The sequence below is a fragment of the Aedes aegypti genome, chromosome 3 (assembly GCF_002204515.2).
Source record: "Aedes aegypti strain LVP_AGWG chromosome 3, AaegL5.0 Primary Assembly, whole genome shotgun sequence".
In the NCBI taxonomy this organism is placed as follows: Eukaryota; Metazoa; Arthropoda; class Insecta; order Diptera; family Culicidae; genus Aedes; species Aedes aegypti.
Window position 1 is genome coordinate 310109214 of NC_035109.1, and position 23114 is coordinate 310132327.

Consider the following 23114-nt stretch of genomic DNA (forward strand, 5'->3'; position numbering starts at 1 on the left):
GCGAGAAAAAGAAGAAGGAAGTGAAAAATCAACCAACACGAAACGATTCGCGATTCGCCTTTCGTCGTCTTTCGAAGAAAAACATTTTCCTCGCAGCTGTGGTTCGCTTCGGTCGGTTAACGTGAATCATCATCGCGAAGAAACGTCGGTCAGCTCAGCCGCCAAGTGGTGCACAAGATGTAATCCGCGCCGCGAGTGTTCCAATAAAATTATTGGTACCACTACCTGGACGAAAGTCGTAGTCGTCTTTTTTATTCGTCGCCATCGTCTCAGTGGGAGGAATTCCGTCTATTTTCCTTCGCTAATGAACTCGCGGAGTCTTGAGCCAGATTCCAATCGCGTGAATGTGGGGTGTGTAAAAACTCAGCCGACTCAGGTTACAGTTTCCGGACGGAATCCGGAGTGTTGTGGATCCCGTCCTGACCAGATTCCTGCGTAACAACGGATTAGTTGCAAGGTGTGGTGAAAAACAGTGCGTAGTTTTTTATGTAAATCTACCTTCTGGTGGAAGCTGAAAAAAGTGAATCTTGTCCACTTCTGGAACCCGAAGAAAAAGCCTTTCCAATTCGACTCGAAATGGAAGCAATCTCCTGCCTAAGCCAAACAGCCGTAATTTTCTGACCTTCGTCTCGAAATACCAACTCGTATGATTTGTCTGTGTGTGCGATTGTGAAGTAAAGTATCGAATCTAAGCCAGAAGTAGAGTGAGTGCTGCTCCCCCTTCTCAATCGTTTGTACAGGAGACAGGTGAAGAGATGGGGGAAGGTTGTGGTGGTTTCTAGTTTCAGCCAGCTTCAGCAGACGAAGCGGAGCACCATCGGGTCTGTGGGGATTGCTTGCATCTTTTCGGTTTGGGTCGCGATGCACTGACTGCTGTCTGGTGTGACCAGTAGTGAAACTAGGATTGAAATGAGTGGGGGAAAAGGACACCAGAAATTTGCTAGCTGCATCTATGGATAAACCTTTCGATATGGAGCAAGTAAGATTGGTACTTTGAAATAGCACAATATTAATTATTTCTGAATGTGTTTCATTACTTGGTTCTGTAATCAATAATTATTAATTACACTGCGAAGCATGTTTTTGTCTCAAGCACCAAAATACGACTACCTATACCATCAGACAGGTACTTTTGATTCCAGGTCTACTTTGGACGCTCGAGTTTTGGATTTATTTGCAGTATAAACCTTTTTCCCAAAGCTGGTAGCAGGTCACTTTTTAGCGACTTGATCTCTATTTGTAAGTCTTTAGAAAGTCTCTATTTTTAATGAAAACTCTCTTTTTTAATCAAAATGATCCCTAAAGTAACTATTTCTCTCATTCTTCTTGCATTGAAATCCGATGCATCATTATAGAGGCTCCAGAGAAATCTTCATAGTCTCTTACGCAATTATTCGAGAAAAAAAAACTTCAGAAATTGTTCTCGTGATGTCTTCAGAGATTTCATTTGAAAAACTTTCAGGAACTCCTCCAGGCATTCCTCCAGAAGTTCTACTAAAGATTACCCACAAACTCTTCTGTCAAATCGGCCAGAAATTTCTCCGATAATGTTTTAAGGAATAGTTAAAGGGTTCATCCAGATTTTTCCCCCAGGAGATTCAACGAAACTACCTCCAGTAATTTCAATAGGAATTACTCTGAAAATTTTACCAGATATCATTCCAAGATTTTCTCCACATGTTTTTCCACTGATTTGTTTAGTAGTTACTCTAACAGATCTTCCATGTACAGTTCTCATAAAAAATAAGGTTTCTACAGTTTTTTTTTTAAGAAATTTGTTAAGGGATTTTTCCAGGAAACCCTACCACGGCGTGTCTGGTAGAACAATATCATCACAAAAAATAGGCATCGCTAAATCTTTCACCATCCGAAAATATAGGGTTTTAGGTTTCATTTGACGTGTTCCTTAAAAAAATTCACCGAGGGAACCCGAACATTTTTTTTTATTTTAAATGTTTGTTCTTTAAAGTACATTATTTTTTTAATGTAATCTTAGTAAAAGGCAGTTTAATTTCACTCAAGCTCGATTATAGCTTAAATTTCAAATGAAAGTTGATAGATCAAAAATATATGAGGTTGCATGTTGTAATCGACAAAACTTTCCTATGTAGTTTTCAGGATTTTATGAGTCATAGGACACTTATTCGTAAAATGGAAATATATCAATTCTCGCATAATTTCTGATCTCGCCCTAAAAGCCATTGGTAACCAAGTGTGTATATTGTTATTACTGAGCAAACGAATGAATATACACGTTATTAAACAATGCTACGATGAAGAGAAGATTCTCCTATATCTCCTAGTTGCGATACTTTGTATCTTGATCCATTATGCGAGAATTCTAGCATATAACTGCTTTTTTGTTTTCTCAGAACACATCCTCTTTCTTTTAGAATACAACAACTTTCTTCATCTTTTATCTGTCTTTCAGTCTAACATTACACACCTATTGTGACAAAGCCTGCTTTTGAGCTTAGTATTTTTGGGCACTTTAATGAATAAGTTTTTTTCGTCAATCCTGGACAAACTTTTCAAAAGGGCACATCGACAATGGTAAACATTGGCTTTGCAAGACGCTGTTGAGCCCAATTCAACTGGATCACGCCCACCAATACCACTATCAGGAAGAGCTAACATTAATCTTTCTGATATTGGTGTTAGTTTGCGTGGGCGGGCTAAGAAGGGCTCAACAGCAACGTTTCTAAAAAAAGGCTCAAGACCTCTTGGGCCCTTTTCAAATGTTTGACGATTCGTCCATCAATGTGTTTGTAAGACAAAAACTCTCCTCCTGTAAAATCGAACCATAATTAATATCAATCTTCTTCTTCTTTCTGGCGTTACGTCCCCGCTGGGACAGAGCCTGCTTCTCAGCTTAGTGTTCTTATGAGCACTTTCACAGTTATTAACTGAGAGCTTACTATGCCAATGACCATTTTTGCATGTGTATATCGTGTGGCAGGTACGAAGATATTCTATGCCCAGGGAAGTCGAGAAAATTTCCAACCCGAAAGATCCTCGACCGCTGGGATTCTGCTGCGTTGATTTTTCATATTTTTCTTAATCTAAATGATACTTAAAATGCTTGATTTAGTCATTTGGTTGTAGAAAATAAGAGGCAGGATTTCAAATTTTCAGTATACTAAAAACTGTGCAAGATATCCCGGGATAAGTGAACCCTAAAAATTGGCAATATACTTTTCCAGTACGAATAAGTGTCCAACTGTCGAACCTCCAGCACATCAACTCGAATAAGTGTCCTACGGCTCATTAAATCCTGAAAATCACATAGGACAGTTTTATCGTTTATAAAATAAGACCTTATATAACTTTATTTTATAAACTTGTATTTCAAGTAGAAGCTTTCATTGAGCTAAAGAGGAATAAAACTGTATTTTACTTTGATCACATTCAAAAATAATGTATTCCAAGAAACAAAAATTTAAAATGAAAAAAAAAAATGTTGGGGATCCCTTGGTGGAATTTTTTGGGGAACACGCCAAATGAAAGCTAAAGCCCTATATTTCGAATGGTGAAAGATTTGACGATGCCTATTTTTTTGTGATAAACCTTCCCCATATACACGACGTGCTACAAGAATTCCTCCTGGAGTTACTACGCCGAATTTCCCGATTATTTTTCATATGGATTCCCTCAAGAATTTATAAACGGTTTGTCAGAATTGCCTCAAAATTGTTCCAGGGATTATCCCGAAAACTATTGAGAGCTCTTCCAGGATTTTTTACATTAGGTTCCTTCATATTTTTAAAACATATATTTTTCTATTCAATTCTCCAACATTTCGTCCATGAATTACTCAAGCAGTTGTTCCAAACGTTTCTCGAATAGTTTTTCAAATGAAAGCTTCATGAATCCATCTGAATTTCACACCTGCAAATACTACTTCCCTTTTCAGAGATTCCGTTCGCTAATTTTTTAAGTAATTCCTTCCGAAAATTCTACAGAATCAATTAATTATTTGTTTTAATAATTATCATTGTAATTCATCTAGAAAAACCATCGAGACATCCTCTGGAGTAATGGTTTTCATTTCCAGAGTTCCTTGTAAAACTACATCAGGAATTTCTAGTAAAGCTTTATCAGAAATTACCATAGAGTTTGTTTTCAAACCTAACGGTTTTTTTCAAGAATTGATGAAACAATTTATTTAAAAAATATCCTTGACAATTCCCTCGAGACATTCCTATGGAAAAAAATCCCAGATAACTCCTTTGGAAAATCTCTCGAAAAATATTTTAGGGGAAAGGTATTCAATATCGGCAGATAGAGAAATGTTTGCCAAATTAAGTGTAATTGTGGTAACATTATGCTAAAAGATTATGTAGCCGGTGGGACTTGAACTCACAATTTCCATTATGTACACGAACGCATTCAGTGTTGGGAAACTCGCGAGTATGAGTTGTACACCTTGAACTCTCGCGTGAGTATCAGTCAGGCGTGAGTTTCAGCTGTACAACTCATACTCTTGAGTATGTTTTAGACTGACACTTACTCACTCGTGAGTAATTTTATTCACTTGAAGTATTTTAAATATTCAAAAAGCTTGCAAGTGGCCCAAATACATAATAAGTAATATGTAAGACTATTCTTAGGGCGTTCTTAATCAAATGGTAAGACGCAATTTTTATTCTGTGAACTATTTGATGGACGCAAAACCTGGTTTAAATATGAATTCTTAACACAAGTTGTAATTTATTTTGGGCATTGCGCTCCGTATGTTGTCTCGTAAACGTTTTTTTTTTGGCGTTACGCCTCTACAGTACATTTACACACTGCTCGAATCAATCATATATCGTTGTCTTTATGAGTCCATGAACCGGTGTTCTAAAAGACATACTAGTCAGGAGTAGTTTACTTTTTTTTAACTTATGCATACATGGCAAAATGTAATTTGTATCGACGTAATTCAGCCGATGTAATAAAAAATCGATGTAACAGCGATCTAATCAGATGCATCATAGCATATGTTTGATATTATATTACATCGCCCTGAAATTTCACGAAAACATGATTGCCATTTCCAATTACATCATACTTGTGCAATATTCACATCTAAAATATAGAAATATTACACAGAAACTGCTGCAACCAAGTCACTCCGATGATCGTTGCCAGATTAAAACGTTATTTTGCAATTCTAATTGACGCGAAAATAAATCTCGCAACACTGCCCATGCTTTGTTTTTAATTCAGTCGACAAAGTTCGCGTTCTCGAAGTTTCATCACAACCCCATTAAACATTTGACAGTTCAACAGCCGACTAAATTTGTTGAAAAATCGGTCGATTGTTGCACCGACGCTTATAGAAGATTAACACAGGGATCAACCGAATATCACCCGATTTGATAGGGTGGGCCGACGTAATCCTACTAAATAGGTGGATAAATCGGTATTTTAAGTAAAATCCAAGCAAGTTGACCTACTAAACACCAGATTTCGTCGACCACCCGATTTAATCTGGTGATTAGTCAGTTGATCGCTGTGTTAAACTTCCATAAGCGTCGGTGCAACAATCGACCGATTTTTCAACCAATTTAGTCGGCTGTTAACTGTCAAAATGTTTAATGGGGAAGTGTTATTCGGAGTCAGCACGCTGAATATTTGCCATGTGATAGTTGAGTCGGCAGTGGCCTGTCAACGCTCTGACCAAGAGACTGCAATTCTGCTTTGACAGATTTGTTAAATACTTCGCCACCCTTGGAGATGGCTCAGTAATGTACAATTTTGTTTGACGACATGACTCCAAACTATTCCAATATTGCTTGTGCTGAGTTGCCGCCCAAGAATTTATCTGAAGCTTCACCCAGCACTTCGAAATTGGAATAGCCGGCTCAGGGCCAATGAAGTCATGCGATGCTCCATCGCGAGCTAGTTCATCAGCCAATTCATTTCCAACGATGGAAGAATGGCCAGGTACCCATACAAGGTTTACAGAGTTGACTGAATTCAGTTCCTCAATTTGAGTTCGACATGCGATAACAAGCTTCGACCTTGAGTTGGCCGAAGCGAGAGCTATTATAGCAGCTTGCTATCTCTGCTATCTGAACAGAAGTATATGACTTTACCCATTACGCGTTGTTCAAGTGCTGATTGCACTCCACACATAAGGGCAAATATTTCCGCCTGAAAAACGGTGCGGTTTCTACCAAGTGAGTAAAACTAAAAAAAACACGAGAATATACTCCTGCACCAGCTCTACCTTCAAGAAGGGAGCCATCAGTGTAACATACTATATTGTTTGATATACTTCTTTCCAAATAGCCAGACGTCCACTCTTCCCGTGAAGGGAATTATGTGATAAATGTCCTGTAAGGAAAGTGACAAGCAATTGTGAGATCACTTGGAGCAAGGACAATTTTGTCCCAATTCACCAAAAGTGGAAACAACGAAGTGTGTGTAGATCTACGATTCACTGGATTTTTCTCCAGTAGATCCAGTACCCATAAACGGTAAGAGCAAGAAAGTGCTTCTTGTTTAAGATATATGTGTAGTGGCGCAACGTCGAAAATGGCCTCAAGCGCTGCTGTGGGATTTGTAGAGAACGCACCAGACATCGCCATCAAACACATCCCTTGGAGATGGCCCAATTTTGATTGGATTGTTCTCACTTCGCCCTTTTGCCACCACACAAGACATCCATAAGCCAATATTGGTCGAACAACTGTTGTGTAAATCCATTTGATATATTTGGGTTTGAGGCCCCAAGTTTTACCAAAGGTTCGCCGGCATTGACCGAAGGCCATGCAAGCTTTTTTGACTCTGAAATCAATGTGAGGTGTCCATGAAAGTTTGGAATCTAGAATGACTCCGACATACTTTACTTGATCAGTCACATTAATCTCAGTGCCAAAAAGACGTAAAGATCGAATTCCATCGCGGTTTCGTCTTTCCGTAAACAGAACAATAGATGTTTTATTCCGGTTAACCGAAAGGCCATATTGGCGACACCAACTCTCGACTACCTGAAGAGCACTTTGCATCAGGTCGAATAGGGTGCTTATGCACATACCAACTATCAGAGCTAGATAGTCGTCGGCTAATCCATATGTTGGAAAACCGCTATTATTGAGTTGCCTCAATAGCGTATCTGCTACGAGATTCCACAAAAGTGGTGACAAGACTCCCCCTTGGGGGCATCCGCAAACACTCAATTTTCGAATCGCTGCTTGACACAATGTCGAGAAGAGATGTCGGTTTTTGAGCATTTGATGAATCCAATTGGTAATCATTGTAGGTAGCCCATGGTTTCGTGCTGCTTCCAATATGGCATCGAAAGACACGTTATCAAAGGCACCCTCAATATCCAAGAAAACACCCAAGCAGGATTGCTTCTGAGCGAATGCTTTCTTGATATCGTATACAACTTTGTATAAAAGAGTCACAGTGGACTTTCCAGATTGGTAAGCATGTTGATTCACATGAAGAGGCATGTTTGCCAAATAAACATCACGGATGTGATGATCGATAATGCGTTCCAGACATTTCAGAAGAAAAGAGGTCAGACTGATTGGTCTAAAACTCTTCGCTTCTTCATACGACGCACGTCCTCCTTTCGGGATAAACTTTACAGTAATATCACGCCAGGATCTGGGAATATACCCGGTAGCAAAACTGCTTACAAGTAGCTTTTTCAAAACATGTTTGATAAACTCAAACCCCTTTTGGAGCAGAACAGGATAAATCCCATCCGCTCCTGGAGATTTGAAAGGAGCAAAACTATTAAGTGCCCATTGAATCGATTCATTAGTTACGATACTGCGAGCCGAGGCCAGAGACTCGTAACTACATGAAAAGACATTTTGTTCATCTGTAGATGCTATGTCCACACATCCGGGGAAGTGTGTATTGAATAAACATTCTAAAACTTCTTCATCGGAAGAAGTAAAGTCACCATTAGGTAAGCGAATTTCGTTCACTTGGAAATCCTTAGATTTTGCAAGGATTTTGTTCAGCCGACTGACTTCACTCAAACTGGAAACATTTGTACAAAGGTTTTTCCAGCCAGATCGTTCAGCAGAACGAAGAGCCTTCTTGTAAGCCTTGCGAGCCGACTTGAACGACTCTGATCCAGCTGAACGGCGTCTGTTCCAACTCCTTCTACATTGTTTCCTGAGTCTAGTCAGATCGGAATTCCACCATGGGGTCCCTCTTGTAGTCTTTACAGACCGCAGAGGACATGCTTCTTCAAAAGCTTCCATAATGTAGGATGTTGTAGTATCAACGGCATCATCCAGATCACTTGGATTTTCAATGGACGGAGAATATCCAAGAAATTTGGTAGCAACCAATTCAATATAGAGTTCCCAGTTTGTTGACCGAGGATTCCTAAAACGCAAAATCTGCGTAGTTACATTTGAATGTTCAAAGAAGATGTAGCAATGATCAGATAATGATTCCTCATCTGATACATGCCAATTCGTTAACTCGTGACTGATTCTATTCGAGCAGAGCGTTATGTCTAACTCTTCTTCTCTATTAGAAACCATGAAGGTTGCGCGATTGCCTATGTTAAGTAATCCAAGGTCTGTACTACTTAAGTATTCCATCAGACTGGAGCCTCTCAAATTGATATCTGAGCTACCCCAGATGATGTGATGAACATTGGCATCACTGCCCACAATCAGCGGAAGACCTTTTGTTACGCAGTGTGCGACAAGTCGTTTGAAGTCATCCGTTGGGGATGGTTCATCATGTGGTAAATATACCGAACAATAGACGTATTTCCTGTTGAGGTCACCAACAGAAACATCAATTGTGACAGCACATACATCTCTGGTCGTCAACTCAGAAATGAGTGTAGCAACGATTGCTTTATTTACGAGAACGCATGCGCGGGGCATGGAGCGCGAGTTTGCCATTTCAAGTTTGCTGAAAGTAGCAAAAACTGGGTCCACAAGGTTACCTAGATAGAAGTTTCCTCTACGAAAGTAGGGTTCTTGAACTAGCGCCACTTGGGCTGCACAATTTTGCATGAGTCTGCAAAGATTGATCGTTGCTGTTCTTTTATGCTGAAGATTGATCTGAGCTAACCTAACCGTGCCACTACCCAAACTAGGCAGGATTAAGCTTTTTGCAATCTCAGCACGAAAAAGACCAGCAACGAAAAAACCAGATCGGTATCTATTTAAAGTCGCCAAAGGCGAAAGAGCACAGAATACACTGTGTAAAACGCATAATGCGAAGCCATATAGGTGATAATTTAAATTAAATGTCAACATATTCATAATCCCACCCTTATTAAGCCTCAGGATAGAGACTGAAGAAGGGCAGCCGATTATCTCGGAGAAACACAAGGTCACCTGCACCATTACTCCGGGTAGCACAGGAAGGACTCAAAACTGTGGAGGGCGCCCTGGTACCCCACAGGCTCCGTTAGCGGTTAGGTTTTATTTAGACCCCCCTGACCATTCATTCCTAGGCACGGTACGCATCACACCATAAATTAGGGGTCACCTGTGAGGTGGACTTTTACCACCGGAACAGGCAGTCCGTAGTGTTAATTCTTAGCCAGTTGACACAACCGCTACCGACACTACGCGGCTATCTAGGCTGCTCGGGAAAAGGAGGTTAATATTGATGATTAACTCCTGACGTGCCCAAGCAGCCGTTACGCGTCAATACAGTGGTTGGTTCGTAATTCTTGCTAATTAGACTAATTTCGAACCGACTAAACAAAGTTTCAGCACAGTTTTAGTGCAAAAGAAACCGGCCGCTCATGCAAAGCAAATGGAAAGCAGCCGGTTCGCATCTTGGTTTCCAGTACGGATTAATCTGCAGAAAACCTATCCCTGGACTGCGAGCTCAATCAAACCATGCTGACGATAGCGCAGGATCTTGCAGGAGACATCCCAGTAGCTGATCCTCGCTGGGAAGATAGCACAAAACACACCATCGGATCGTCCTCATCGATGTAAATCATCTGCAATCCAACGTTTCTACCTTCAGTAATTTTCATAGGGGTTACTTTAAAAGATCTAGGGATTAACCCAAGCTTTGCTTCAGTTATTTATTTTTCCACCGATTTCTCCAGTTGATACCTAGAAAATCAACAGAGATTCATTCCAGGCTTTTTTGAAGAATTCGTTTAGCTTTTTTTAAAGAAATTCTAACAATTCAACAAGGAATTCTAACGTCGATTTTTTTTTCCGTTATTCTTACAACCATTTTGATATGGAATTTCATGAATTCATCCATCCCAGGCATTAGTTCAAAATTTTAAGACATTTGAGCTCAATTAAACAAGGCTGAAGGCCATGTGTTTCTGAAAAAATTATACAGAATTTAAAAATAAGTTATTTCATGCATTATCTTCCAAATGAGAGGAATAAACGCAAAGAAGTGGCTGCACCAAATTGCTTCATTTCTTCACAATATAATATTATCCGAATACGATAAAAATTCTGTAGCCTGAGTTATTTATGTGGGTTATAGCTACGTGTTGCCCAAGGAATTTCGGAATATCTCAGGTTCCAGTTGACCAATGAACAATATTGAAACAGATTCTAAAACTAGAAGAGTTTTTTGAGAACTTGTGAAACAATGGTGCAAAAATATCGAGAACAAAAAAGTTATCGATGTTTTAATATTTTCATTGCGGTAAAATATGAAGCTGCCGGTAGAGGGGTTACGCTCCTTCAGAAATTTATCAATAATTTTCTCCAACATCTTATCCACACAATTCGTCCAAACAGTTCTCGAGTTTATTTTTCAAATAAAATTTCCATGGACTCTTCAGAGTTTTATTTGAGGTTTCACACCATCATATAATACAATCGGATATCTTGGACGAAATCCTAGCGAAATCGATTGAAGAATCACAGGATAAACGCTAGAATTTTCTTGCAAAATTTTGGAGAGAATCTTTGGTGAAATTCCTGATGAAATTTATGATGGTTATTTATTTTTGAAAAAGATTCGTTTATAATCGCAAATTTATAAATTTAGATATTCGATTTTTAACTGTTTGTTTTATTTTGATCATACCTATAATTTTTTTCAGAGGTTTATCTTTTGTTTAGTTGTTTTTAACAATAATGAAAAGTTTAATATTTACGCTTTTTTGTAAAATATTTTATTTTCCTTGTTACTAACGGAAACAAAAGTTGAGTTAGTATTACACCACCAAGCTGTTCTACCATTTTTTTTAGTTATTTTCATGAGATTCGTGCGATAACTCTTTCTAGGAATAATTTGGGATATCGTTCAGAATATTTTCGGCCAATTATCACTCCAGAGATTTCTTCGGGGTATATTCCAGGAATTCTTACAAACAATTCTACAGGATGTCAGGATGTTAATTCGTCCAGGGTTTCCTTATGAATTCCCTCTCAGATTGTTCACAACGTTTAAATCATTAGTATTATCTTATAGATTCCATGGAGGAATTCCTATACAAATCCTTGGACTCTGATTAAATCTTAAAGAAATTTTGATTTTGCAACGAGATTTTCCCTTCGATCCCTTTCCACTACCCTAGAGCCACCAGTGGTGGTACCAGCTACCAACATCATTGCATCTGATTTTGCTGATTTTATTTTAAGCTTCAACCTTAATCCATGCTGACGACTGAACCGCTGGAATGGCGCGGGATGGCGAAGTAGAAAACAAAAGTGAATAAAAGTGGGAAAATATGCTTCACGGTGCGTCAAGTTTGTGAGAAAATGCAAACGAGAAAAGTATCCTACTCCACCAGGAAGGTTGGCTTGAAGCTTGAAGCCAGAACTGCTCTGCAGTACCCTATTGACGAATGGTTGCACCTTTCTAGCAGTAGTAGCCCAGCAAGCTGCAGCAATGTGACGGTTTATGTAAGGTTCAACCAGTCAGCGAAAGGGAAGAAAACGGTGCATTTGCAACGTTTCGCGTTGAACACCAGACAGCAGTCTGAAAGGGTTGGTAGCAGGTCTCTTTTTAGAGACTTGGTCACTATTTTATTGCAAGCGGGTTAGTTTATTTTTGTTCCCGTTTGATTTTCTTTTTAAACAAGAGATCTTTAAATTTCCCATTTTCAAGACACTAAGTCGCTACCAGCCCTGGTCAGAAGAAGGGCCTCCTGTTTCAGTTGTATGGACGCGGACAACGACTGGTTAGTGTGCAAGTGTTTATTGTTACAAATTCTGCATCGGGATCCGAGAGGAAGATTGCGTGGGCGGAATAACAATCAACGACCAAGACCAAAGAGGGGGATGACTATCAAATGAAGTCGCCGCGCAGTAGTGTCGGATTACTACGAGCTTGTTTGTGTGGCTGATTAGTAGTGAGATTGTGTAAATAGTGATTGAATGGTGTCGTATTCGTTCTGCATGCAATCCGAGTGGGAAACTATCAACCAGAAGCGAATTGAAATTCTCTTTGTTTAAGTTTTGTTGAATTGCAGATTCTCTGTTCGAGAATGAATTTAAACAGAGCTCGGTGATAATGTATTGAAAAACTGCAGAAAAAGCTTCAGAGTTTAATCTCTATGAATGAAGATTACGTACTCATCAGGCAGATAAAGAACCTCTCGACTTACTGATAATGATAAAGTGATAACGCAAAGTGCAATTGCTCGAAGATTTGTAAGGGAAATTGCGTGAATTCGCCGCATTTGGCTAGAATCAGACATTTAGAAACTGAAACCATTTTTTCAATTCTTAGTTAGCATCATTCCTAACATTACATTACATTACATTACATTTATTTTATCTAGGTGTTCTGTGTTAGAAAACACTATCATGTTAATTTGATAAAACTAAATTAAGCATTTATTAGCATTTTGTTTACAGTATACTACATTTCATTTGCCATAGCAGTGCAGAATTTTTACAGGTGAGTTGGTTTCACCTGCTTATAAGTGAAAAAAAACGCTATCAATTGACTTAACCTAAATTAACCCCAATATAAATAAAGCATTTATCGTGGCAATAGAAGATTGCAACGATTTTTGGTTAAAATTATTAATTATTTAAGAAATGATTGTTCCAATGTTTCAACATTGGATATTCTATGTAACTCATTAGTACTATACCAAGGAAGAAGCTTCAGAATAATTTCCAAAATTTTATTTTGAATCCTCTGCATAGCTTCTTGGTATTAGAACAGCTAGTCCATATTGTTACATCATTCAACATGGCTAACCTAAAAATTAGTTTGAAGATCAAAAGCTTGTTCTTAAGACAAAGTTTTGATTTTCTGTTAATAAGGGGATAGAAACATTATACATATTTGTTACATTTGGCTGGAATGCCTTCAATGTTATTATCTAGCATGAGCCGTAGATACTTTATTGGAACCCCTCTCATCGTGACAACATGTCTAATTGAAGGTTTCAAATAAAGAGCTTTTGGTTTATGTGGGAATATTATTAGTTGAGTTTTGGAAGCATTGGGAGCAATCTTCCTTTTTTGCAATTATGATGAAAAAATATCCAAAAAAATTTTGCAATCGACTACAGATGATACGCAGGGTTCGTTCTTTGGCGGAGAGGCTTGTGTCATCCGCAAACAAGGATTTTTGACATCCCTGAGGTAACTCAGGTAAGTCAGATGTGAAAATATTGTATAACATTGGTCCCAAAGTGCTGCCTTGAGGAACACCAGCTCTTACAGGAAGTCTTTCAGACCTGGAGTTCTGATAATTAACCTGAAGTGTACGATTTGACAGATAGCTTTGAATTATTCTAACAATTTTTAAGTTTTTTTTTAATTTTAAGATCAAATCTTCATGCCAAACACTGTCGAATGCTTTTTCTATGTCTAGAAGAGCAAGACCAGTAGAATAGCCTTCAGATTTATTGGAACGAATCAAATTTGTTACACGTAAAAGTTGATGAGTGGTCGAATGTCATGCCGGAATCCGAACTGTTCATTGGCAAAAATTGAATTTTCGTTGATGTGGGCCATCATTCTGTTCAAAATAACCTTTTCAAAAAGTTTACTGATGGAGAAAAGCAAACTGATTGGACGATAGCTAGATGCTTCTGTAGGATTTTTGTCTGGTTTTAAAATTGTTACAACCTTAGCATTTTTCCATTTGTCAGGAAAATATAAAAAATATATCAACTAAAAATGATAAGCTACTTTCTGGAAGTTTCTTGATGAAGATGTAGAAAATTCCCTCATCGCCAGGAGCTTTAATATTTTTGATGTTTTTAATAATAGTTCTCACTTCTTCCAAATCAGTCTCCCAGGCATTTTCGAAAACGTTCTCTTGATTTAGAATATTTTCGAAGTCCTGAGTAATTTGATTTTTAATTGAACTAGTAAGTCCTTAATTAAAATTGTGCGCGCTTTCAAACTGCATATAAGTTATTGAGCTTTTTCGCAATCAGTTAGTAATAATTTGTTTTCCTCTTTCAATGCCGGTATTGGCTTCTGAGGTTTTTTCAACATTTTAGATTATTTCCAAAAGGGATCAGAGTCAGGGTCCAATTGAGAAATTTTATTTTCAAAATTTTTGTTTCTTAATTGTGGAAATCGTGTTTTGATTTCTTTCAGCAGATTCTGCCATATAATTTTCATAGCAGAATCGCGAGTGCGTTGAAATTGCCTTCTCCTCACGTTTTCAAGACGGATCAAGAGTTTAAGATCATCGTCTATAATCACGGATTCAAATTTTACCTCGCATTTTGGAATTGCAATGCTCCTGGCTTCAACTATGGAATTTGTTAAAGTTTCAAGAGCATTGTCAATATCAAGTTTTGTTTGTAAAGAAATGTTAACATCAAGATTAGAGTTAATATATGTTTCATATATATTCCAGTCGGCTCGAAAATAATTTAAAGTGGAGCTGATAGGATTGAGAATCGCTTCATGGGATATTTGAAATGTAACCGGGACATGATCAGAATCAAAATCAGCATGAGTAATTAATTGGCTACATAGATGAAAATGGCAACTTTGGCAAAGAAAGCTCTCAGTTAATAACTGTGGAAGTGCTCATACGAACACTGCTTCTCAGGCTCTGTCCCAGAGAGGACGTTAATGCCAAGAAAAAGAAGAAGAAGAAGATTACTGTTCATCTGCCTGGCACGAGCCTCGACAACTTGCCTAAGCGAAGGGCAAGCCCAAAAATTTGACTTATGATTGCCCCCGCAATTAGCGCATATGAACTTATCGGTGACTTCCTTCACTGGACAGACGTCCTTAGCGTGAGAAGAACTTTCGCAAATCATACATTTAGCATCCATGCGGCAATGTTTGATAGCATCACCCCATTTTAGGTACCGACGGCACTGAGTGGCGTTCTGGAAAATTCCTCCAGGTTTCTGGAAATGTTCCCATATCACACGGACATCGAACATAAGTCTAGCTTTTTCTAAAGCTTTAATATTAGGTAGATCTTTTTTATTAAAGTTAACTAAATAATATTCTTGAGAAAGAGCTTTCTGACGAATGCCGGATTGGGTTCTCTTTTTCATAATGATTACTTAGAAAAGCCAAGTAAATAATTTATTCCATTTTTGATCTCTTCGGGTGACTCATAGTCACTTGAGAGACCTTTCAAGAAGACCTTGAACAAATGTTCAGTATTGTCGTCATAACTAAAAAAATGTACTTCTTCTCTTCAAGACGTTTGAGAAGAAGTTCGCGATCTATAAGAGTTTGTGGCAAAACGCGACACAGACAGTCTCCTTTGTTTTCGATTTGGAAGGAAAACTTGATTTCCCTAATGGACTTCAATAGCTCCTGCCTAAATCAACCAATTTCGGAAATACTGATCACAATTGGCGGCACCCTTTGCTTCCTCACTTGAATCGAAGAGCGTGGCAGTTCTTTCCCACATTAGTTTTTAATTAACAAAACCCCGCCAGTGTCCCGAATTGCCTAGCTTGCTCACCTTATTCGAACCCGTCCACCGCGAACAACACTGATAAACCAAAGAACCAAATGACCTGGCGGCGGTGGAATTATCACTCGGCAAGTGTTATCTCCCGACCCACACTAGCATTAGCAACAAATGTGAGCCACTAGGGAACCATAATGCAAATTTTGTTCTAGTTGCATGTGCCATCTATCGAGCGCAAATTAAACCGCGCGGAGCGCGCTGTGAGTGAAGTTGTTGCAGGCAGACACCAATATAAGAAAAGGAGAAAGAAGAGAGCGCCAGAAACAAAAGCAGCGGAGTGGAGCAGCGCGCGCAGCTTTAATTAAATTCGAATCGCGAATGGGAAAAGTAGGTGCATGTGGCGAAGCAACAGCGGGAAAATAAATGTTATAGTGAAAAGCCGTGTTCCATTGTTGGATGTGCAGCTTTGTTGCTGCTAGTGGACAGTTTGGCAGCTTGGTTGTGTATGGTGTTATGAAATCGAGTGTAACATGTGAAAAGGTTTTGTATGGAAGACGAAGAATAAGAATGTATTCTATTCGAATTTTAGTCTTTTTCTAAGTAGTATCTATTTATGAAGTCGTTAAACAATAAATTAAAATAATTTAATTAAATTTGATTATAGTTTGAAAATGAATCTAAATAATGTTAATGAAAATATAGAATTGGGATTGGAACGAGCCCCTGAATGATAAAAAAGGATTAGCTTGCATGATTTGTTTAAATCAATAACACTGCGAAACACGTTTTTGTCTCAAGCATCAAAATATCGCTATTTACTTAATTAGGGGTTTCTGAATCTATTGCTGTTTTCAAAAATATCATATCACGTGTAGTTTTAGAGATATTGGCTGTTGAAAATGTAAAATTTGACTATATCAGTCAACTTGCATGCAAGTTTGCCAGCTTGTATGGCAATTTATTTGCCTAATTGTGGTAAATGAATTCAAACTTTACGAGTATAACAATACTTATCAGCATAAAACTTTCGATGCTCAAAAGCATTTTTTTTTAATTTAGAAAAGTATTGTGTTTTGCCATAGAGAGGAACAAAGAGTTTTGTATGAAAAGTGCAAGCATGTTGAAAAAATCGAGTTAATTTAAATTTTTATCGTGCAATTTCAACTCTTTAATGAATGTTCGAATCCTCTGAGCAGAATCTCAAATAGAGAAACTTAAAAGTAGATGGAGTACCGTGTACCTTTTACCAATTTCAACCAAATTATATCTGGAATGAAAGTTTAAGTCCTATTTGCTGGTTTAGATCACAAAAGGTATGATATATTATACTTTGAATTTCATGTAAACATCAATTAAACCAGTGTTTTATACAACTTTGGCGACCTGTAGCTAAAAATTGTGACGTGCAGGGACATTTCTGAGAACGGCATCAGATTCGGTGACTTCACATCTACTAAAGACATATAATTTAATCCTTAAGATACGCAAAAATGTCATTTTTGTTACGCTGTGTAACTTTCATATTGCTGTTATTACTGAAATCTTTTTGAAACCTGGAAATAAACTAAAAAAATCAATATTTTTTGTTTATTCAAATTATTGCCTGAGTGGAGCATGTTGCTATCAACATTCATAAGCGCACAAAAATCAACATTTTTGTCCATGTGAAACACAATTTTTTGAAACTTTGGATGTTTCTCTTGAAATACAAATTGATGAATTTACTTTTGGATATATCTATTAACGGTTTTCAATGCCTTGGACAGAAAGTTTTTCAACTTCAAACTTATGTTGAATCATAATGAGTCTTTTTGTTACTAAACAACTTAGGGTGAAGAAAGTTTTGTCTAAAGTTTCATTTCAATGCTCTAAAAACATCTCTTCTAGTAAATCGGCTTTCTGGACCATAGTGAAATGCCGTTTGAGAAAATCGAAGCGCGTGAAATCTTGAAATATTGTCTGTTGAAAGAGATATAATGCCTCTTTTGATATCGGTCAACTTGTATGCAAGTTTATCAGTGTTATATACTAAATTGTATTTCATAATACTGGCAAGATCATAATACTTTTGATGTTCTACAACTACATTCCCATGCTTTTGAATAAGTACAGCAATTTCTCGATTATATCACGGATCCAGAATTTTTTGGCGTGACATCTTCTTCTTTCTGGCGTTACGTCCCAACTGGGACAGAGCCTGCTTCTCAGATTAGTGTTCTTATGAGCACTTCCACAGTTATTAACTGAGAGCTATCTTTGCCGATTGACCATTTTTGCATGTGTATATCGTGTGGCAGGTTCGAAGATACTGTATGCCCTGGGAATCGAAAAAATTTCCTTTACGAAAAGATCCTCGACTTGCGGGAGCCGAACCCACGACCCACAGCATGGTCATGCTGAATAGCTGCGCGTTTACCGCTACGGCTATCTGGGCCCCATACTGGCGTGACATACCGAAATGTATTTTCAGCAAATAATTTCAATCACAATTTGAGCTTTATGTTGTAAAAATAGAGCAAATGAAATAAAAAACGCGTAAGAGACGGATCAAGAAGTTAGATATTGGTTGTTTAGGGTTATTTTTCAATGTAAAATGTCTGAACTTTATACAATTATTTTGGCGAGGTTAAATCGAACATAAAACCGTGCTAAAATCGAGAGTGATATAATGAAGCGATATTAAAATGAGCAGTGATAAAATTGAGAAACTACTGTATTGCAATTTGACATTTTGACACTCCAATTCAATAGATATAACGTTGTGCAAATTGAGGCAAACTATATCTCACATGAAAGTTAAGATTTTATTTTGCATGCTTGGTAAAAGGCTGGATAAATCATACCTTTTTTATACCAAAAGCCCAACCAGTAGCTCAACATTGTGACGCACTGGAACATTTTTGAATGCAGCTTCGTAATCAGCAATCAAACATTTACTGGAAATACATATTTGTTTCCCTAGGTCACGCGAAAATGTTGATTATCAAACATCAAACTGTTGATTTCTCAGAAGATTTGTGTCATTAAATATCACAGACGACCAGGAAATGAAAGGTTTGTTTTGCAAATCTCCTGCGGTTGGCTTATTTTCTGTACTCAGTATTCTGAACACATTCAATGTACAGTATTAAATAACACATTTGCAACTTTTTCGTTTTTCCATATAATATTGTCAAATTTAGGTGGTAAAATCTGAGTTATTTTCGGACCGATTAGAATTAATGTTCATAGTTCTGCAGGAATAACTCAAATTTACAATTTCTTTCAATTATTTCAATTTCTTTTTTGGATGATTTTTCCCATCACAAGTTTTAAGGGGCCTTCCTTAGCCGAGTGGTTAGTGCTCGCGGCTACAAAGCAAAGCCATGCTGAAGGTGTCTGGGTGCGATTCTCAATCGGTCCAGGATCTTTTCGTAATGGAAATTTCCTTGACTTCCCTGGGCACAAAAGTATCATCGTACCTGCTACACGATATACGAATGCGAAAATGGCAACTTTGGCAAAGAAAGCTCTCAGTTAATAACTGTGGAAGTGCTCATTGAACACTAAGCTGAGAAGCAGGCTCTGTCCCAGTGGGGACGTTAATGCCAAGAAGAAGAAGAAGAAGAAGAAGAAGATCATTTTCTACATACACTCACACAATATAACCAGCCTATGATAGTATGCCGCATTTTCTGCTTTTTTCTGGCGTTAGGACCCAACTGAGACAGAGCCTGCATCTCAGTTCAGTGTTCTTGAGTGTCTATGAGCATTTCCACAGTCAATAGAAACGAAAATGGTCAACCCGAAGCGATCCTTGACTGAAAAGATTCGAATGCATGGCCATCAGCATGGTTATTCTGAATAATTGCGCGTTTTCCGCTACGTTTATGTGAGTCTTCTTTGTAGTCAGCGTGATAGTTTTCCATTAGATGAACATACATTATCGAACTATATATGTTTCTGGAAATGTAAATCCCAAAATACGACAAGGTTGCGTACTATACATGAAATTCCATGTCGCCATTTTAAATAACAACAAATTTTTCTTCAATATTTTTTCGTTGCTTTATCATTTTTCAGTGCTTTTGCCAAAAGAATTCCAAATAAAAGATAAGGTAAACACTGAAAATAATGAAGATTACACGTCATGTAATCTTTAATTATGCGATATATGTATTGGAAGTCTAGAGTAGAAGCAAAACTTAAAGAACCTTCTGGTCAAATATGTAGCGTTGCCTACTTCCAAAATTCCAAAACCCCCGGTATATTATGGGCGGTGTGAGTTTTCAAACTTATGCTGGAGACTTGTACATCAATAAAATAAATAATAATGAGTAGACCGTTCTAACTTTATAACTCATGAAATACTTAAAAATATGTGTTGAAATTCAAGTTTCGTCTGACGCGATGGACCACTTTCATTCAAATCTATCCTTTAACCATCCACAGTTGACCGTTTCATAGGAAATGTGGTGCAGAAAATCGCTCAAAATGAATAACTCATTAACTTTATTCATATAATCAATTTGGTTTTCATTCATAAAGTAAAAAAAGGATTTCAAAGTGCAAAGCATGTTCAAAGTTCAATGTTTAACTGCCACACGTCTTAGTATTTTTATAACAAAACTTGCAAACACGGAAAACCTCTTCGTTGGTTCATCCGGATGTTACTCGAATACCTACATGAAATGTCAACAGATATTTCATACTCGTAATACCTACAAGAATTATTTCGAACAATTTCTTTGTGAATCTCTGTACCATAATTGAAGCACCTTTAAATACTTCAATTCTTTATATTTGTGCCTAGTTGTCTAAAAAGCTTGATCTTCATCATCAGCAGCTTCATTTGTATTCCATAAGCGATACTTCGTTAATCCTGTTGGTAATCATAGGATCTTATAAATTATTTCTTTTCAATTACTTCTTCCTCAGTCGTTTTTAAATGTTCCAAAACATGTTTAACAAGATGCAAACAATGTGCATGCTTCTAACGTTTTTATGTACGGAGATAAATCATACTTAGTGATGAAAATATGAAAATTAGAATAAAGTCTACATGGTATCTTCAACAAAGTTGTAGATTCAGACATAAACAAGTTTTCTGAAGACAGTTTTTATGTAATAGTTTTAATTTTTTAAATCGTTTTTTCATTTTTCGCAGAAAATTTTTGGCTGAGAATCTTTTTGACATAATCGTAATAATCGCAAAGAAATTGGATCAATTCTTTTATGATTTTTAGGATTCCTTACGAAATTCGTGGTTGAATTCTATAATAAATCCTGAACGAAAATGTTGAAGGAATTTCTTAGAAATCTATATAAATTTATCTGTGGAGTATTTTTATTTTGAATTTTTTAGAAAAATATTGGATTCCAAATCTTTTGGGAAATTGATGAAAAAATCAATGAATCAATTCTTGGGACACTTAGCACTTCCTTGAGAAATTTGTGAAAGAATCTTTGGAGAACTTCTACAGAAAAGGAGGAATTTCTGGGTTTTTTTTTCCTTAGAAAACATCCGTGTTGTATTCTTAAAGCTATCTTAAGCAAAAATCTTTCTTAGGAAATTTGTGAAAAAGAAACTCCTAATGAACTCCTGAAGATATCTGTGGCGTGATATCAATAAGAAACATTGCATCAATTTGTGAGTTGATTTATCTAACTTTTCTGAAGAAAATCACGAAAAAATGTATACAGTAATAAGATAAGTAATTCTTATGGTAAAGTTATGAGGAATTAAAAAACTCTTGTTAATATCTTTAGAGAAATAGATGTCCGGATTCTCTGAGATATCTTCATGAGAATTCTAATCTTTATTTATTTTCTTGGTTCCATTTTGGTCTCTTTTTTCAGGCATGAGGTCTCCAAAGTTCCTATTTGCAAGATACTCTAGCTACTAAGTCCTGATATCGTTACGTAGCAAGAAATCACGTTAGCCCTTTTTTGTTTATTTATGTGCTGTGTAGTGGTGAACAGATATTTTGTGATTTTGAAATTTTTCTTTAGACAGCAAAAAGTCATGGTTTTACCAAAAAAAATCATTCGAAGATATTTCATTTACAAATTGTTTTAATGACTATTCTTTAAGTGTTACGAGAAATTAGGGCTTTATTCCATTATTTTCTTGTATCTAGGTGTTCTGTGTTAGGCAATACCGTTTTGATTTATATTACGGATAGCTTAAAATTCCGGACACTCTACTTTGTATGAACAATATTTCACACGAAACGTTTCAATTTTTGCCGTTCAAACCATCATTAAATTCTCACTTTCAAGGACCGTTTTAATAAGTATTTTTCATAGATACAAATAGAAATACAATACATAGAATACAAATACAAAGAAAAATCATGAAAAGTCCACACATTTCTATTTATTTAAACATTTTCATGATGCGAAATGAAAATCATCACCCACCATTCGAAAGTTAAGTGTTTTGAAGGTCGAAAATGCAGAGGAATCATATAGAATTATTTACGTTGTTATATTTCGGTTGAGTTATACTTCACTTAGGCCTTAAGTGCCCGTAATATGAATCAAAACGGTATTAACATCCATATTTTATAAAACTTTCGGATGATTCTGAAACCTTGCTTGCGACACACATTCGAAGGCTTTTCAATGACTTCTATCGGCACACGGTGTGCTGAAAATTACATTTTAACGAACTTGCATGAACACTGATCAATTTTTACTAAAAGTAAGCCTTAGTCAAAAAAGCTTGCAGCGTAATAAAAAATCTTTCATCGGCAAACATGACAAAAAAAAGATTTTTATAATTTTGTTCTTTCATTTGTTCATAGGAGAATTATAAAGTCATACTAATTTTGATGAATTTTAACGGCCTGAATGAAATGCAAGCCTCTTTGTAGTCTGCATGATAGTTTTCCATGAGATGGACATACATTATCGAACTATATATATTTCTGGAAATGTGAATTCCAAAATTCGACAAGGCAACTTAAAGATAAAATTCCATGTCATCATTTTGAATAAAAGAAAATTTTTCTTCTAATTTTTTGTTGCTCCATCTTTTTTAGTGTAGTGAATTAAAAGCTAAACATAAGATAATAATTTAGAAATATTGTGTAATCTATTCTAAGGAATAAGCTTGACAGGAGGGACAAGAGAATTCAATAAGTGATTGCGATGAAAATCAATAGTTTACTGCAAATCGAAGATGGTCGAGTTCGATGGCTGATCGATTTGACATGCAATTCGTCTGTGGTAGTCACAAATCGTGAATGTTTTTTCCATCATGTGTCTGCATTGTTTCCATACCCATGAAATTTATCACAATAGCGCTGATTCTAGTCAGTATTTTTATATCCACCTATGCGGCAGAGTTT

General features: G+C 36.9%; 1 protein-coding gene across 5 annotated transcripts in view; it reads left to right on the top strand.

Moving 5' to 3' along the window:
- LOC5566304 (UPF0518 protein AAEL005291) overlaps positions 1–23114 on the top strand; it is a 91238-nt gene continuing 68124 nt past the window's right edge. For 2 of the 5 annotated variants that reach the window (XM_021853491.1, XM_021853494.1), the window contains exon 1: positions 1–457. The gene's annotated coding sequence lies outside the window, so the exon portion shown is untranslated. Of the gene's footprint in view, positions 473–510; positions 610–23114 lie in introns of those variants that run through there. The other 3 variants (XM_021853492.1, XM_001650633.2, XM_021853493.1) reach the window with 3 other exon arrangements.